This window comes from Colobus angolensis, unplaced genomic scaffold (assembly GCF_000951035.1).
Source record: "Colobus angolensis palliatus isolate OR3802 unplaced genomic scaffold, Cang.pa_1.0 Scaffold326, whole genome shotgun sequence".
In the NCBI taxonomy this organism is placed as follows: Eukaryota; Metazoa; Chordata; class Mammalia; order Primates; family Cercopithecidae; genus Colobus; species Colobus angolensis.
In genome coordinates, this window is record NW_012116555.1 from 3,906,050 (window position 1) to 3,920,167 (window position 14,118).

The window sequence follows — 14,118 nt, forward strand, 5'->3', positions numbered from 1 at the left end:
AAGTGTGGTTAACCCACCTTTTTAACATATCCAAACTATTGCTTCTGAGATACACACTCTCAAAACATTCCAATTATTATATTAAATGTAAGTATAAAGAGGTAGAATTTTTGTGGTAGAGTTTCAAAATTGAACCTGAGATAGGAAAAAGCTAAAAATCACCCATATATCTCCAAAAAATTATGCCAAGAATCTTCTAAAAATCATCCATAATCTTTATAAACAGAAGATACTAAAAGAACCAGAGAAGGCCAAGAGTAGAGCAATAGAAAGCTTAGACCAGGAAAAGTAGGACATGAAGAAGACACTACAAAAAAAGAAATCAAAACTTACTGATACCTTAGAGGACAGGGAGAATGGGGACAGGCCTGGTGACACATTCTTTCATAATTCTACATGCTGAAGGGTAAAACTGCTAGCCTTGGGTCTCAAAGGGCTTAGAGTCTAATCATGGGGGGCAATACAATTAATAATGCAATAATAACACAAAGGATAGAAGTAAAAAATAAATGGTAAGGTAAATGTGAGTTTATCTGAAGAGGTCTCCATGAGTTGGAACTGTCAAGAACAGATTCATAGAAGAAATAAGGCTTTGAAGCCTGTGTAATAAGCAAAGTGGTGGTGACAGCATGGATAAAATGAAGAAGTCAAGCAAGGAGAGTCAGTTCTAGTAGGATGGGAGCAGTAATCATAGATAACAGGGTGATGAATTGAGTTTTAGACATAGTTTGATTCTAAATAGTAACTTGGCTAAAAATGTTAAAAATTTTTTCAAATGTTGGGTTGCCAAATTTTCTTTATAGAATACTACATAGGAATGGTGACATGCTAGTAGTATATCAAAACTGGCTGACTAGGCAAGATCAACACATATCTAGATCCAACTTTTTAATAGGCAGGGCCCTGAGGTATGAGAAAATCACACTTATACAGGATGTTTGGTAACCATCTTCCAGTATTTTCTTGCAGCTACCTAATATTATTTCCTAACACAACTTTCATACTCAGGAATCAACTCCACCCAAAAACACAAACCAGGAAATCAAGAGGTGCCAGTTTTACTTTGCCATTGATTAAGTTTGTGAATTGGGCCTGGGTGATGAAATTGAGTGCTGTGGGTTTTAACTATATGAAAAAATGTCGAAACAAAATAAATCAAAAAAACCATCTGTCAGTGATCTAGTGATTTTGTAAAGCTAAAGCAATGATGTATAACCACTTAACTTCTGGCAAAATACACACTATAAACTCAAGATATTTGTTATTACATTGATAAAAAGGTAGGGGTGTGTGTGTGTGTGTGTGAGAGAGAGAGAGAGAGAGAGTTATTATTGGTAGCATACTGATAAACCTTGTAAGAAATTTCTAAAAATGTATTTCTAAAATGCTGGCATAGGGCAAGAAAGAATATCAACAAATATAAAGAAGGCTATAAAGCAAATGAAGTCCTCAATGCAGAAAGCATATATTCTAAAATTCTATTCTACTTTTTATTTTTGTTACAATCCTTCAAACACCCAAATACACATATCTTCATCAATAATCTCTTAGTGATTTACTGGGGTGTGAATGAGAATATAGAGCCTTGCCAGGAAAAAAAAAAAAAACTGATGTTTAAGCAAATTTATTTAAAAAGAGAGACTTGAAACAGGTAAAAGTTTATGGTTAATATAATGGTGTGTTACAGCAGTGTGCCTTGTATTATTTGATGTGGATATTAGGCTTTAATGCTAATACTCATCATTGATTAAAGTATAAATAACAAGAAAGAGAAACCATTTTCAAAGCATTAAAACAAAAAACTTTAAAAATGTGTGTGTGCACGCGTGTGTGTGTGTTTACTATAGATCATAAGGGAATAACAAAAATTGTTTTATTATAGCTATCCTCTTCTAATTCAGATCTGTCGTTTCTATTATTAACTTCAGTTTTTAGGAGTTATAACTCAGCCATAACATTTACTGTATTGAAACTTGACAGTCTCCTGGGAACTCTTTCCTTTAAAGGCATATTTTAAAAGTTAATGCCAAAGAAGTTGGATACAGATCAATGGCATCTTGAGTGGTATACAGACCTATGCTTTATTTATTAAATCAATGGTTTCATCCCAAGCAGGGCTGATTTCTGAAAAGTCATCTTGCATATCCTCGTAAGTACCCACTGGCCTGGAGATGCGTGGTGGTAAATAGGCTGCTTCATTTCACTTTTAAGGAGACAAAAATTTCCACTTTAATACTAGTGTTTTCTAGATGGCAAGATCAGAAACAGTTTTATTGTTATGCTCTTCCTCCAGAAAGGAGATGGAAAAGGGAAAAACCAGTGAGAGCCACAGGATGACGATGTAGGATCTACATTTCATTAAATATTCACCAGTCCAAAAAGTGCAGCTTTGCAAAGTATAACTAATATATTTAAATCATCTGTTCAACCTTTAATAGTACCTTTATTCCCTTAGACTCTGGCTATGGATACTAAATTGCTTAGGTTCTTCATATGGATTATGTCAAATTCTATCAGGATCAGCTGGATGGCTTTCTCCTAGTTTTCCTTGACTAGATTAGGCACACAGACATAGTACCTGCCTAGATCAGAGGCACGGGAAGTAAATCATGAAAATTCCTGGACAGATCAAAGCTATGGGACTCAACAAATAAATCTTATTGGTCTAAGAACACTAATAAATTGCTTTATTTTTAAAATAAGATTTTTCCTTTTTCAAGAAATAATCTTTTAAAATAGGTCTTACAGATTTTATCTTAAAACCTCTCTGAATACAACACATAAATTAATTCATATTGCCTAATACTATTACAATTTAATTATTCAGTACTTCTCAGAGTAACATCAAATACATGTTATATTACATATTTTATATGGGGGTGGGGGTAACACAGAGAGAGAGAGACAGAGTGAACCAGAGCTACCCAAATACCTGCTCCCAAATGAAAAACTAAAATAGGTAGGTATTATCATAAATTACATAATAAATGAAAAGAATCCATGTACTAGTATAATATGTTGATTCTATTTATTCTTCCTGGCAATCCCTTCAAAGTCTATGGCTTCAACAACTACACGAACACTAATGACTTCTAAATCTCTAGCCCCTGGGCAATTTCGATCCTGACCTCTAACCTGTATATCCTACTTCTATTAAGCATCTCCAATTAGATGTCCCACTACCACCTCAAACTCAACATATCTAAAATTTAATTCAGCATTTCCCCCTGGAAAAGTGTTCTTCTTCCTCCTGTATTCTTTGCCTTGAAGCATGGTGTCACCCACCTGCACAACTAGAATGCCTGAAACTGAATCATACTAGATTCTTTCTTCGTCTCCACTGCCTGGAAAATTTCATTTCTGAAATAATTATTTCACCTGTATCCTTTTCTATAGTCTCATTGCCAAAACCTGAATTTACGTCCTATCACTCTTACGTAGACTTGTGAAATAGTCTCCTAATTGATTTCCCTCACACAGTCCTACATCCCCACCTCCACTCCAATTCAGTTCCCTTGGTGCTATTATATGTCCCTGCTTATAATCTTTCAACAGTACTCCTAATCTTGAAATACAGTTCAAACTATTTACTTGGTACATAAAAGCCTTCTTGATTTGTCCATTTCCCTGTCTCATATTCCTTCCCTTAATCTACATGTGATTTCATGTCTCTGTACCTACTTTTTCTGCCTCTCTTTCAAAACTCAAGAATAAATTTAGGAATTAAAAGTCGTTCCTAACTCTTCAGTGTGCCTTAATATTCCACTTCTGTGTCCTTAAAATGTATTCCTCTTCCATCATACTTGAAGAGGAACTGCACTGCTTATCTCTGTACCTTACTCAGTGCCTCACATGAAGCAGGAGCTTATCTGTTTACTGACTGAATGAAATAAGTCAATGTAAGACAGTGAAATCTGAAGAATACTCATGGAATGCTTTAACATTTGATACTGAACAAGCTCTGCCAAAAAAAAATTGTATAATTTGCTTATTATTACTAATCTGTCCCCTATCATATTTTTAAATAATTTTTCATCTTCTATTCAATAAAGTGTGCTAAGTTGAAATCTTCAACCTTTAAAAGGCAAATACCTCATTTCAAACACAACTAGTCTTACAAGTAATAAACTCTTTAATTAACATGTAATACAAAGGCTCGCATTACTCAAGAGACTAAAAGGAATTTGGGTTAATTCAACCCAGCAAATACCTGTTTGCCTGCATATCTAGGACACCATCTACGCATCAGTAGCATGTAAACAAATCTAGCTGTCACCACCCCACAGCCCCCAAATCAACTACAGTCACATCGGTAAATCTGTCACGTATGCCCCAGTATTCCTTCAGCTTCCTATGATCAACCCAGGAAGGTTTGGGTTATTTTTAATTCTTAGCAACAAAGTTAATTTAGTTATTTAGAAGCTATAACATTATTTCCACCTCTGTATGGAACATACCAAATCAAAATCTAACAAAGAGGACCTGAAAGCAAAATATTTTTAAGTAAATAAATTAAAGTTATTTTTAAAATAGGGCTTATTCAAAAACAAACTTGTCAGTTAATGCCTTAAAAACAATAAACACACCTAGTCCTAACAATATCATATGAAAATTAAGCACATGTAATCTTCAGAGTTGAGTTTTATTTTTAAGAGGCAACAGAGTCTCTGAACAGATAACTTGCTTCCTCTACTTTTATTTGACCTCAAAGGACCATTGCTGACAGGAGGATCGGAAATGAGAAATTACTTTTAGATTCAGGTTTATCATTTATCTGATGGTCATTGGAAAAAAAGGACAAAGTTTCATCCTCTGCATACTGAAACTTTAATGGAAGACAATATCTAAAACAAAACTATTTTAGACTGGATCTAAAGCCCATTACACTTGTCTTATAGAATAAGCAAGAGTAGAAACAGATACACCACACTTAAATGAAAAAAAAAGGAAATCTTTTAAAATGTAGATGGTTATTATTTATAGCCTTATTGTTCAAAGTGTAGATCACGCACCATCAGCATGAACATCACATGGAGCTCGCTGGAACTGGAAAAAAGGTCACACCCAGAGCTCCTGACTCAGAATCTGCATTTTAACAAGGTCCCACATGATCATATGTTAAAGTCGAGGTTCTCTGGTTTATATAGTTGATTAGTTCTGGCTATCCCATCAAATTACCTGTGTAGTTGGTACAAAATATATAGGAGCTTGGACACTACCACTAGAAATTGCAATCTGACAGATGTTAGCCAGAGTCAGCCAGACATCTGCATTTTTTTCAAAATTTTGTCAGCTATTTGAATTCATATCCTGATTAAATAACCAACCACTAGTGTAATCAAAAGAATTGTGGCTTTACCAAAGTACAGAACTCCTTTAAATATCAAACTCCTCTACTCTAGTACACTGAAAATAACATTTTATATATTCATGTTTCAGGCACTCTACTTTGTAAAACAGACAAATGTTAATTTATATATTTACATATAATCCTTTATAGGAGATTCAATAATCTCTCCTACAGAAAAGTTGAGGTCAACTCAGATGTATGCCCTTATCCAAAGAGACCCAAACTGGTTCTTTGCTGGAACAAAATAAATTTGAAATCACAAGGTATCACTAGCGCATAATATTACTTGTGATTTTTTTTTTTATTAACATGGTAAGTCATCCAAGAGGAAAACTTTATTTATACTAACAGCAACTCAAATACTCAATTCAATCAACAACAAAGTTAAAATAAAGAGTCAAAAACATCAGAACTAAAATATGAAAAAATACTTTATCAGTGTCACTGATATAACTACAGGTATGTAATGAAGCATGCAAATGTGTACTTGGGAGTATAATTAAGTTAGGAATAAAGACATAAGTTAGTGTTGCTTCTCATCAATAATGAGCAAAGAAGACTGATCCTGGCATGACACTGGAGCAGTTTTGCAGGTCACTTAACCAACAGCCTCCATCCAAAATGCATTCCCTCCACAAATTCTATTGGTCACAAACTATGTACTCGGTACTGTGTTCAGCACTCAGGACACAAGGACACAGCCCTGCCTTCCAGGGCCTTTTTCAGTCTAGCTGGGGAGACCCAAATAAACAGGTAGTTACAAAACACGGCACTAACTGCCACAACAGGAGAGGGAGACGGTGGGATGAGTATATTGAAGGGTACTCAGCTGCCTTGGAGAGACAGGGAGGGTTCCTAAGAAATGAGTCCTGAAAGGAGAGAGGTGGGTAATACGAGAGGACATTCCAAGCTGAGGCCTTGGAAAAAAAGAGCATGAATTTGCACTTTAAAAATCACTCTAAGGCCAGGTGTGGTGGTGCATGCCTGTAATCCCATCGCTTTGTGAGGCCAAGTCGGGAGGATTGCTTGAGACAGGATTCAAGACTAGCCTGAGCAACACAGAAAGACCCCATCTCTACAAAAAATAAATAATAAAAATTAGCCAGGTGTGGTGGTACAGGCTTGTATCCCAGCTACTCAGGAAGCTGAGGAAGGAGAATCACCTGAGCCTAAGAGTTGGAGGCTGCAGTCAACTAGGATTACAGCACTATGTACTTCATCCTGAGTGAAATAAAGGAAAAGAAAAATCACTCTGGCCTCAGACATGAAAAAAGCCTAGACTTATAAAATTCTTGAGAGTAATCAAGTCATATTTTTCTTCAAATCCTAAATGTTTAGTACAGTCCTTGGCATAAAGTAGTTGCTCAAGTGTAGATGGCTGAATAAATGGGTGAATGGAATTACATATAAAGAAATTTAAAATCCAATAAAGGTTAGCCCATGAACTATATTCATGAATTCACTAATATTTATTCATTCCATGTGTTCTAAACATAACCTATTCTTGATGACTTTGGATGAACAAACTCAGCTTACGTCGAAAAGTGTATCGTTTGGAAAGGTTCTCTCATTCAACACAGTTTTGTTATTAAGCTTTAGAACTTAAGGTAAAACTGCTGTTACCAAGTAAAAAGCTTAAAGCAAAACTATGTTGAATATGATTCTCTCCTAAGATGCTGAACAGATGAAAGCCATACGGTGAAGGCCCTATATAAGATGAGGCCTCAGGCCTCAACATGTGCACAATTCCAACAGAGACGGAATTATTCCAAGGCCAAGCACTGAGATACAATTATTCCAAGCCCCAGTGTAAGAACTACCTTTCCCAAAAAGCTTTTTGCGGAAATGCCCAAAAATAATATTTAGACCAGGAAAAAAATCTAGTGATCTGTTATTTGACTGGAATTTCCTCAGAAATACAAATTGCTTCCATCAGACAAGTGTGACACTAAAACTGCTTTGATTGAATCATCATCAAGCTTGGTTCCATCTTCTGATTAAAAAGGTTCCACAGTGCCCTCACTAAAGTGTCAGTGTGGAAGAGTTAAGTTGTTCACTCTCATCCTTAGGGAAATAAATGCAAAAAGCAAAAGGGAGAAACCCATTACTATTTTAAACTACAGATTAAGGTCTGTGAGAATGTAGTAAGAATCTAGGACCCTGTAACTTCCCTGCCTTTGCTTCTTGGTATCTGTTTGCCTGTACTGCCTGTACTTTGCTATTATCCATTCACTCATTCAACAGGTATGTTTTAAGTGTTACTATGTCCCAAGCATTGTGCTAGGCCTCAGGGTCTACATAACTCTCCCTAGTCCCTTACATAAATCTCTCCAGTGGGAAGAAAGACATTAAACAAATCATAAACATAATTACAAATGGTATTAGATGACAGTAGGAAAGGAACATGAAACAAACAAGGAAGGCAGACATACTTTATCTTTATTTAGAAGTGACATTTGGCAGAGACCTGAAAGATACGTAAATTAGTCAAGTGATGAACATACAGTAACAACAGATCTGTGTTTTAGGAAGATATTTCTAACAACAGCATGGAAGACAGATTAGAGAAGAGGTCAGTTAAGAGACTACTGCAATAGTGAAGGTAAGCGATAACAAAAGTACTAAGAGTAGAGATGGGAAGGGGAAGCAAATGTGACAAACATGCAGAGGCAGGATGGATAGGCATTGATCACAGATTAGGGAGAGTATAAAAGAAAGAAGTTAAGGCATTTGCCAGGATTCCAACTAGCATAGGTAACCGGAAGGGTAGGGGTTAGAATAACTGAGACAAGGAGCACATAGGGAGGAACAAATTTTAAAAGGAAGATAAGTTTGGATTACTGAGTTTTTTGTTGCATTTAAGATATCGGTGACACATTCATGGGGAGATGTCTGATATGCAGCTTTGAAAACAAATGGTCTTAAGGAGAATGGCCAGACTAGAAAACGGACCTGGAGTCATCTTTACAGAAGTGGTAAGTGATACGTTAGGAATAGAGGAATCACTAAGAGTATATAAAAAGGAAAAAAGAGGCCGGGCACGGTGGCTCAAGCCTGTAATCCCAGCACTTTGGGAGGCCGAGACGGGCGGATCACGAGGTCAGGAGATCGAGACCATCCTGGCTAAATCGGTGAAACCCCGTCTCTACTAAAAATACAAAAAACTAGCCGGGCGATGTGGCGGGCGCCTGTAGTCCCAGCTACTCGGGAGGCTGAGGCAGGAGAATGGCGTGAACCCGGGAGGCGGAGCTTGCAGTGAGCTGAGATCCGGCCACTGCACTCCAGCCGGGGCGACAGAGCAAGACTCCATCTCAAAAAAAAAAAAGAAAAAAGAAAAAAGACATTAAGGAAATCTTAATCCATGTTTGAAGACCTAGTGACAAAAGTCAGTGGCAAAAGAGAAAGTATTAAATTTCACAGAAACATCAGTCCAGTAAACATTTATCAACACCCACCATGCTCCAGGTACTATGCTAGATACAGGGGTATAAAAAAAAAAGACAGGACCCCTACCCTTAAGAAATGTATAGCTTAGAGAAGAGAGAGAAATAGATTATTTCAAGAGAGTTATAAATGGGGCACCACAGAGACACAAAAGGGAGACACCCAGGAGGTCAGGGAAAACTCACTGATGTGAGGCATTGAGATTAAATAAAACTATGCAAAGAAAGTTGGTAAGGGCAAACCAATGAAATCAAGACAATGCTCCTGGACTTCTAAAATACTGAGTAAGATAACTGGTTTATGAAAGAACTTGGTTGGAAGGAGTCAAAAGAGGCTAAAGTGATTTAAACTGGAAAGAATAATCTGTTCTTGGAAGAAAATAAACATAGAATATGAAAAAGGGGGACAAGGGACAAGGGGTTTTTGACCAAAAGTGTACAAGTTTTGGGTGAACTGTTACAAAAGAGAGATTGAAGGTGCCAAGCTGTGTAAGGATTTGGGAAGAAAGGTGGGTAAAGAGAACTTATTTGAAGTTTGCTGAGCTTTATGTAATTGTATATTTCTATCTCATTAGAAGATTTCACTAAAATATTACAGAAGTTCATTACTTTCCGAAGGTTTGGGGCTTGTCTGCTTCTTCTGAATGCAATGCTAGAACTGGCCCAAAATGACCCAGTTATACGTGACCATGAATATGTGGAAAAGGTAAATTTGTAAGCACTAATGGTTGCAGAGGTCAAGCATGATGTAAAGAGAGAAGTCACTAGATTTCACATTTATGTGGTGACCTTCAAGTGAACTTTCAACTGAAATGTAGGGGTAGAAAAAAATTACAGATGGTTCACAAAGTGAATGGCATAGGCATGGCTCTAACATTGTTCATCCATTCATCCAAAAAAAATATTTACTGAATGCCTGTGATGCACTAGGAACTAGCGTGGGCTTTCGTGAATCAACCATGATCAAGAGACAGATTTCTCAGAAGCTTACAGTCTGATGTAGAAGGAAAAGAAGGAAATAAACAATTACAGTGTGACAGAATCAGTACTAACACAGGGTAGTATGAGAGAACATGGAAGTTTGACAGACTAGATGGCAGTAACTAGGTTAAAGGTAGTACAGAAGTTTATTTTTTGACTGAAAGGAATTTGAACATGTTTGTAGGCTGAGGAAGACGAGCTAGTGGACAGGGAAACAGAAGCTGGGGAGGGGTAAAGAGGAGGAATTGTTGGAAGAAAGTCCAGTGAAGTAGACAGGCAAGGGTGGAAGTGCTGGACTTGGAACAGAAGAACAGCTCTTCCTCCAAAGAAGGGACAGCAGATAAAAAATAGTCCTGATGTGAAAAGAGAGCGTAAACAAATGTCCTCTACTTTTTGTCATGATATAAGCAAGATCTGACTTTTATAAAGGAAGCAAAGATGGGGCTGAAGGCTTAAGAACAGTGTGAAAAGTTTGAAACAGGCAAGGATAAATGAAATGATAACCAATCAACTCTACTTCTTAAGATTATGTAAATGAGGGAAAGCACCATCAATCAACAATTGTAGGCATGCTTTGTTTGGATCTGGAAGTGGAACACGAAGTGAAAGGTGAGCTACATTTCATGGAATTAGATTAAGTATGAATTAAACAAAGGTAAACATTAAGAATTATCAAGAAAAATCACTAAATGCACACCCATATAGCATGCAATTATATATGGGCTAATACTAATACAGTCCATGTAGCATACCATGAGTTTGAACCTGTCACTATTACTTAGTAGCAATGACAGAATCCAGAAGGTTCACACGATGAAGGCAGGCAACAGAAACCATAAGTAACCAGAAATGAAGAGGAATCTCACATGTAGAGAAGCTATACAAATTAGATCATGTGATGGGAAAAGAAGGAAAAGCCAAGACAGACTATTGACTAATGATACGCCTGAAGGTAACTGAAGTGTTGTTCCTGCCTTCCTTCTTTCTTCCTCCATCATTCTCTTAGCAACTGTTGTGTGCTAGCTACACTATAAGGCATTGGTGATACAAAGAAGACAATTCTTGCTTGTAAACTCAAAATACATTCCTGTACCCACAGCCTAATGTTTACAAAAAAAAAAAAAGTGTCCTGAGTTTTGCTATTCAAAACTACATATTGTTCAATAAGACATTAATCATGAAGAAGCAAAATAATATCATAAAAGATCAGCAAATTCTTGAACAATTAGCAAAAGGTGCCACCAAAAAATGGCATCAAACTCCAGCATAAAGGCCCATAAAATAACGAAGTGCTCTAACTTAATAAACTTCTGTGTATCTTGGCTTTATCACAGATGTTACATTTGACTTTTCATTTAACGTTTGGATTATTGCCAACAAGAAGGCAACGAACATCAAATGGCAAAGCAAGATAACCAGAAGCTAAGTGTTAGAAAGCATTTCAGAAAGAAACTGATACAAGTTCAGTGATCACTACAACAGCAATATTTACTGAGCTCTTCCCTGAGCCAGGTATTGTGCTAAGTACATTATATACATCATTAAGCTTTTATAAACTCCCACAATAAACATACCTATAAGGTAGTTTCTAATATAATCATTTTACAGACAGGAAAATTGAAGCTTAGAAAGATTTGGTAACTTGCCCACAATACAGAACTAGTAAGCAAAGAAGCCAGGACTTGAACTCAGGTCTTCTTGACTCTTAAAAAATCTGTGCTTTAACCATTGTATGATTGTTTCCCCAAAAGAATGGAATGATGCTAGGCATATGATGGATGCTGGATAGTGTCTGTCATTGAAGGAATGAATGCCAGGATATAAAGCAGCCATTGCACAGTAAGCCCCAATGTGGAAAGCACAAAGAGAAAAGCAGAAACAATACTCTGAGGATTCACTAAATCACCAGCTCAAACTGTGCAGCATAATTGTGGATGTCTGGAAAATAGCAGCAACTGACACAGTGGCCTAATATGCTGCTACAAAAAATGTGATGGCTCTTTCTGAGTGAAAACTTTAGGCTGTCTATGAATCTACAAAGCCAAAGAAGGAATCATCATCAGGCAGTTTAGAAAAGGAAAGGCAGATACTGATCAAAAGACGTTTTCTCAGTATGGAAAGGACTGCTGATATTGCATTGACGTAACAGTCAAGATTACAACTTGCCTTTCATTCTGTCACCTTTCAAAAGAAAGAAAAACATGTATACTGGAAAGCTCATCACATTTTAGGACTATCGTCTTTTAAAAGATTCCCACCAAAAGATTCCTACTATGGGGTCCAGGGCCATGTTTTATGCCACTGACTCTGCCACCATGATCGCAAGTGACAGAACCAAGAGAGAGCAACTGTCCCAAGAGCAGCCAATCTACAGACTGACCTATGAAGGGGCCTGACGTGAGAGATTTGCCCAACAGGCAATGTATCTAACTGGACTAATTAGATTTCCTCTTATGGGAGATGGAACTCAAGCTGTACAGAAGGGGAAAGTAGCTGAAAGACACAGAGCAGAGGGCAGAACGAGGCAGTTATGACCATATTGAGAAGACACAGGGTGAGGTAATTCGTTTAAAAAAAAATAAAGCAGTCTGAAAAGGACTAATAGTAGCAGAGAAGCAATACTTCTGCTGCTCAAGGGCAACATCCAGACACTAGAGTTGCACTGCTTTCTTTTTTTCTAATTTCTGTTAACACCTACCTAGTTGAAATCTGAATGGTGAAGCCAAGTTGTACAATTACCCTTGGATTCCTATAAGGCCTGGTCACTCACATCTCCCATATTACCCCAAATAAAGTCTTCTAATAAAACTCCCCTAAGAAGTTACCAAGTAAAATTCTGTGCTTGCAACTCAAGAAAAGAGCATAACATAACATTTGTATATATGGGTACATACGCACTCACACACCTCCAATTAGATGACATGGCAAGCTGGATGATGGCTGGCAATCCAAGCATTGTAGTTCTGACTTCCATCTTGCAGCATTTGTGGTTTGAACAGTGTTACTTACCCCTAATTAACTGTTCTAGAGAGAAGGGCCTCTATCCTGAACCTTAAAAATTAACACCTCCTACCATTACAATTGTGCACTTTGAAATTAAAAAGATATCCAGGGCAGTTAAATAAACAAAACCAAAACAAAACCAAACACTCCTTTAAAAATTTCTTGCCCTTATGTATGTGTAAATCTGTTTGTGGCTGAATTTTATGGGAAATAAGTGAAGTTGTTCTCTTAGCATCACAATAAACAATAGCTGATTAGTCAAGATGGCCAGGTAAAGAAAGGAAAAATCGGAAAATTGGGAAGATGTTTTGTGGAAAGTATAACTTCTAAGTCCGGAAAATTATTTGTAAGTTTCACTAAATGTGTTCTTGTTTATCTCTATGGGCCTCATTACACTATCATCCTCTCAAAGCCTACCTACACAAAGAAAGGAGAATGAGGCTTAAAAATTCTCAAACATCTACAAATGCCCAGTGCACTGCATCACAAGGAATAACATGGCTACTCTCCTAGAGAAGTTTACATAAAACTACCCTAACATCTTACTCCCTAACTACTTCTACGTCAAAACTGAAGGAAACTACATAAAAAACATTTTCCTAAAAGTCCTGGGTGGTTCATGTAATTCAATCCTTTGTGCACACTATGTTCCTAATGCTTCACTATTTTTTTCTTAGAAGAAAAGTATTCTTTGCTTTTTCTGTCCATCTAAAATAAAAGCTACTAGTCACAACTAGCAGGTACTTCAGGGTTCAGGTATACCAAAGTAAGAGTTTCAACTGTTTTTAAAAACACTTTTGCACAGCTGGGAAAGTCTGACTAAAAGCCACAGTTCTATTTCTCAGAGCTAACTGATTTTCAGGACAGTCCCACAAACAGACGGGATTAAAATCCAATTTTCAAACCCTAACTTGTAATGAAAGCTAAATGCACCTAAGGTTCATTTTGGTATAATTTCTCATCTGAACATAACATCATTACATACTCTTGTACTGAAAATGTTGCCAGATTATACAGAGCAGGACAGCCAGATAGGATGCTCAAGCATCCAAAGACAGGTTGTTTTGTTTATTTTGGTTATTTTTTCAATCACAACATTCTACTGTTTAAACATTACAATGTTTTGCATCCCAGGAATATGTTCTCGCTACCTGACACAAGCACTTGAGTATCAGAAACATAAAGCAGCTGCACAGGTATAAGAATACCAGCATTTGATCTGAAGTTCAGGATGTAAAGAGTCATCCAAATCTAGGGACTCAAAGGTTCTCTGGAGATGCAAATTATACTAGTCCCTGAACACTGACATTTCTAAAATGATCACCTTATCATTTAAAAAGT